At 41.3% G+C, this 5737-nt stretch overlaps 1 pseudogene; it reads right to left on the minus strand.

Annotated features, from left to right (window-relative positions):
- Positions 1 to 788: 788 nt before the first annotated feature.
- Positions 789 to 1422, minus strand: LOC114224590 (cytochrome c oxidase subunit 4 isoform 1, mitochondrial pseudogene; annotated as a pseudogene).
- Between the last annotated feature and the right edge of the window lie 4315 nt (positions 1423 to 5737).

Raw genomic sequence — 5737 nt, forward strand, 5'->3', positions numbered from 1 at the left:
CAATAAATCTGAATCATTGGCCTCTACTCTTCCTCCTTAATACTCATACAAAACAACTCCATAAAAGACAGCACAGAGAAATGAGATGCAAACATAGGCATAGCTTTATCAGATCTTCTGGGGAAAGTAAAACAAACAAAAGGAACAAAAGGTAGAAAGCAAGGCTGAATGATGGCTTGTGGTATAAGCTATAAAAGTACAACAATCCAAAATCCTTGTGCCATATCCTGAAGGGTCATTCATATGTTTCCTTGTCCTCAAAGTGAAGGTCCTGGCTTCTGTCTCCCATGTAAGCCAATTGGGTTTTACTCACCTTCCAGGTTTCTAACTGTGCCTCTAACCCCAGGTGACCCTATTCCAAAAGTGTGCCTGTGGCCAAAAAGGCTAAGTGATACAGTGAAGGGAACTCATCACGAGAAAAGCAATCAAAAGCACAAGTTACCAGCCATTTAAACAAATTACTGTGGTGAAACAGAGCCTAGAGAAAATTGGTAGACACAAGTTCTATCCTTGAACCACTTAGAAATAAGCTGGAGGAGGTAACAGATTTGAAACAATAAAGGGGGAAAATCAAAAAGACTCTTGTCACAATTCAACCTCAAAGAAGTAAAAGATCAGGGCATACCGGATTTGTCCAGAAAGTCCACACGAGAACACAGGTATTGAATTGCACCTTAAAGACTGGGTAGGATTTAACTGGGAAGAGAATGACAGTATCCATGGCTTGAGCATTTATTCTGTGCCAAGCGTTAGGCTAGGTCCTTTTCTTTTCTTTTCTTTTCTTTTCTTTTTCACGTAGGCTGCTCGTTTATTAGCACTGGTGATGCAACATAACGGTTTCCAGTGAAGACGCTGGGCTGTGTGGATCTGGCAGAGCAAGGTGAGGCCCAGACGGGTGAGTGGTGGGCTCCTCTATTTCTTCCACTCATCCTTGTCGTAGTCCCACTTGGCTGAGAAGCCCTGAATCGGGCTGACCTTCATGTCGAGCATCCTCTTGGTCTGCTTGGCCACCCAATCGTCTTCAAAGGTGTGCAGGATGGGGCCGTACACATAGTGCTTCTCCCAAATCAGAATGAGAGCAGTGAAGCCGATGAAGAACATGGTGGTGCCCACAACCGTCTTCCATTCATTCGTGCTCCTGTTCATTTCAGCAAAGCTGTCGTTGAACTTCATGCGGTACAATTCAACTTTCTCATCAATGGAGAGGCTGCTCCAGGGAGCCTTCTCCTTCTCTTTCAAGGCCTTCTGGCTAGCAGAGAGGTTCTTGACATGGGCCACGTCGGGCAGGGGATAGTCACGCCGGTCGACGTAAGTTGGGAGAGCATAGTCTTCACTCTTCACGACGCTTCCATGTGCTCGTACACACACTGAGGTGGAAACTGCTCGCTTGCCAATTAGGCTAAACACTCTGGTAGCCAACATTCTGAAAGATAAAAACGTACACCCTCTGCCGCTGCCACCCGTCGCTGCCCGCCGCGACCGCCACGACCGCCCAGGCTAGGTCCTTTTCATACGTTATGTGATTAACTCCTTATCTACCCCCATGTTACAAATCAGGAAAAAGAGGCTCAGGAAGATTAAGTGACTTTCCCAAGGCCAGACTGCTACAACGTTCCTTCAGGAAAATGTCACAATCATGACTTACACGGATTTGCATAGTTGACCCCTGCTTAACTCTCCAGCCTCATATTATACCACTCACCTGCTCATTCAACACACTCCAACCATAAATGAACCAATCTCTTTCATCATAGAATGTTCACATTTTGAGTTACGTCTCCTTTCACAAATCTGTCTTCTTTGCCTGCAAAACTTCTATGTATCTAGCAAATTTTTTTAAAAATTTACTTCTTTTATTTTTTTGTGTGTTATCTTTTTAATTTTTTATTGTTATGTTAATCACCATATATTACATCATTTGTTTTTGATGTAGTGTTCCATGATTCATTGTTTGTTCATAACACCCAGTGCTCCATGCAGAATGTGCCCTCTTTAATACCCATCACCAGGCTAACCCATCCCCCTACCCTCCTCCCCTCTAGAACCCTCAGTTTGTTTTTCAGAGTCCATCATCTCTCATGGTTCGTCTCCCCCTCTGACTTACTCCCCTTCATTCTTCCTCTCCTGCTATCTTCTTCTTTTTCTTTTTTCTTAAAATATATTGCGTTATTTGTTTCAGAAGTACAGATCTGTGATTCAACAGTCTTGCACAATTCACAGCACTCACCATAGCACATACCCTCCAAGAGGCATCCTCTGACTGCTGATTTACATTAGGTCCCACTTATAGACATACAATTCACAGCACTTATCATAATCTATATCTAAATAATGACATACATGTTGTGCTAGAGTTCTCCAGTCCAGCAAGCTGGAAATTCAGGTAAGAGGTGATATTGGAGTCTTGAGTCTGAATTCTGCAGGTTGGAAACACAGACAAGATATCTGTGTCATAATCTTGAGATTAATTCCTTCTCCTTGGGGAACCATCAGTCTTTGCCTTCTCAAGGCCTTCAGTTGATTTGATGAGGCCCACCCACACCATGGAAAGCAATCTGCTTTACTCAAGGTATACTAAGTTATATGGTTTGTTTGTTTGTTTGTTTGTTTGTAGAGAGAGAAAGAACGCACACAAGTGGCAGGGGAGGGGCAGAGGGAGAAGGAGAGAGAGAATCGTAAGCAGGCTCCACGCCCAGCACAGAGCCTGTCATGGGGCTCAATCTCACAACCCTGAGATCATAATCTGAGCTGAAATCAAGAGAAAGATGCTTAACCAACTGAGCCAACCAGGCACCCCTACTAAGTTATATGTTAATCACATCTTCTTAAAAAAAAACTTCCATAGCAACATCTATACTGGTGTTTGACTGGACAATGCTGCACTATAGCCTAGCCAAGTTGACATATAAAATTGAATATCATACATGTCTATTTAGGACTGTTGTCCCTACTTAACTATAAGCTCCATGAGGATAGAGATCCAGGCCATATTTTTTCTTTTTTTTTTTTAATTATGTTCAGTTAGCCAACATATAGTACATATTAATTTTTTATGTCGTGTTCAATGATTCATTATTTGCATATAACACCCAGTACTCATCACAACACATGCCCTCCTTAATACCCATCACCCGGTTACCCCATCCCCCCACCTGCCTCCCTTCTGTAACCTTCAGTTTGTTTCCCGGAGTCCAGAGTCTCTCATGGTTTGTCTCCCTCTCTGATTTCTTCCCATTCAGTTTTTCCTCCCTTCCTGCTATTCCTTATGTTCCACATAGGAGTGCACCTATCCACAGTGCCTAGAACAGTGTTTGACATATAACATATGCTCAAAATTTATTTACTGCTGAATGAAAGAACCATCCCCCAAGTCTTGATGACCGGTTGATCTACCACTGGCAGAAAATGGAAAACAGCAAGTGGTAACTGACTACAGGACAGCAAGCATTTCTAGGCAGTTGGATTTAATTCTATGTAACCAACAATTATGTACTGGCTTTCATCAGCACAAAATTGTCTTAGGTATACAAGGAATACCAAAATTAATATAACAGAAGTCAAACAAAGACTATAATACAAAGATGCTTATTGCTGTACTATTTATAGCATCAAAGATTGAAAACAATCTCTATGTCCCACAACAGGGACCTGAATAAATCATTATTGGTGTTACAGTGAGCACCAATAACTGGGTTTGAAGAATTTATGTATAGCATACTTTTCTACTATGGACTGGTAATTACTCATTCATTGATATGCAAAACTGGGTACCATGAAGCAGCACTGGATGGCAGTTCTAGTAGATCATCCTATTAGTATTTGTTGTCAGCCTGGGCTCAGTTAGAGATAACGTTGCTTCAACAGGGTGATCCCGTCTTCAGATATTGATATTTACTATGTGCCAAGCACTGTTCTAGGTGTTACATATACAGTGATGAACAAAACAGATGAACAAATATTCATGCACTCATGGAGAGAAAAATAAAGCATGGAAAGGGAAAATAAAATGTCTGGAATGAGGATTAACATATTAGATAGAAACATCCAAAAAAGGCTTCACAGAGAAAGTGACAATTAATTTAAAAATTTAAAGAAACGTAGGGATGAGCTATTTATTTGTATAGCTATAGGGGAGAATTCCATGCAGAAGGCACAGCAAGTGCAAAGATCCAAGATGGGAGTTGTCCCGGCGTGTTTGAGGTGTGAGCAGGGTAAAAAAGAGGGAGAGCAATAGAACAGGAGATCAGAGATGTAATGGTAGGGGTGAGGGGGAGATGAGAGGGAAACATAGTATCATGTGTGAATGTGAGAAGAAAAGTAATTTTGGAACTGATTGGAGCATGAGATACAAGATGGTGGAGAATGTTAAATCCAAATGTAATATCTATACCTATTAAGCACAAAGAAAGACCTTGTCCCCATAAGCAACTTATCTAGACCCTAGTCAAACTAGAAAACCCTTGAAATTAGCTTATATAACATTTTAAGCCAGACTGTAGATAGTTGGACAATTCTTGTACTAACACACCATTTTGTTAACCATGCCTAAACATATCCCACCAACACCAGAATGTCTCTCTTGCTGCCCAAGCATTATGGGAGAAATTCATCTTATTTTTATAGGTTTCATAATTGGATTCATTCAAATTAAGAAAGAATATTGACTTTGAGTTGCTGGATGAAGTGCTTCAAATATCCAAAATGAGAAAGTCTACAATATAGTCTTGCTTTCCGTAAGGAGACTGCAAATTGGGTAGACATAACCAACCTTCGTTAAGTCTACTGAGAAGGCTGGGAGTGGAGCAAAAAAGACGCTGAGAGTAGTATAAAATTCAGGATGGTAGTTACTTTGGTAGGAGGGGCATAGTGACAGGGAAGGACCATAAAGAGGGCCTGAGGGGTGCTTGATATGATTGATGCATAAATAAGTGTATTTACGTTGTAAAAATTTATGGAATTGCATGCTTATGATTTGTGCACCTTTTTTTTTATTCATGCCTACTTAAAAGAAGTGTACTTAAATATACGTCAGAATGGAAACCAGGGATAGAGCTGTCAAGGTAAAGGAATGATCACAATCAGCAAATACTGTCCAAGAGCTGGTGGAGACAGACCCAATCCTGCCCTAGGACACCTGGCAGAGTTAAAAGAAAGTACCTCTAATATGGGCCAGAACAAAAGCCTTTCCTAGGTCTAGAGGAGGAATGTGAGGCTAAAGGTAGGATGGGAAAATAAGTAGAGGGAAGAATGAAGGTAGTTGGCCCCCTAGAATGGAAAGTGAGAATCCTACCATGAAGGATGGTATAATAATTGCCATCCAGCCATAAGGTGATGGAGGGTAAGATGCAACCCAACTTCCTTGTAATCCCAAAGCAACACTCATGTGTCCTTGCAGTATACTTCTGAAGCACCAAAGATAACTCTTATCAGAGCAGAGTTTGGCTGTATTTCTGAAGGAGTGGAGTCAATGCCTGAAAGCAGAACATTTACCTTATATCTCTTTGGCTTATGATAGGTCATACATTCTCAGTAGAAAACACATTCCAAGTGGTGTAGAGCTCAGTGGCAATACATCAGGCACCACCATTTCTCCATACTCATAAGCACAAAGAGAACCTCTCCCAGTCTATTTTTTTGGAAAGATTAAATTATTTCACTAGGGGAAGAGAGTGTCCATCATATGACTTCCTGCTCTGGATAGCTAGAAAATGATAAGCTGCGGGACTGCCTACTCACC

The sequence above is a fragment of the Eumetopias jubatus genome, unplaced genomic scaffold (genome assembly GCF_037043125.1).
Source record: "Eumetopias jubatus isolate StellerSeaLion01/CBP00866 unplaced genomic scaffold, mEumJub1_p1.0 scaffold_11, whole genome shotgun sequence".
Taxonomy (NCBI): Eukaryota; Metazoa; Chordata; class Mammalia; order Carnivora; family Otariidae; genus Eumetopias; species Eumetopias jubatus.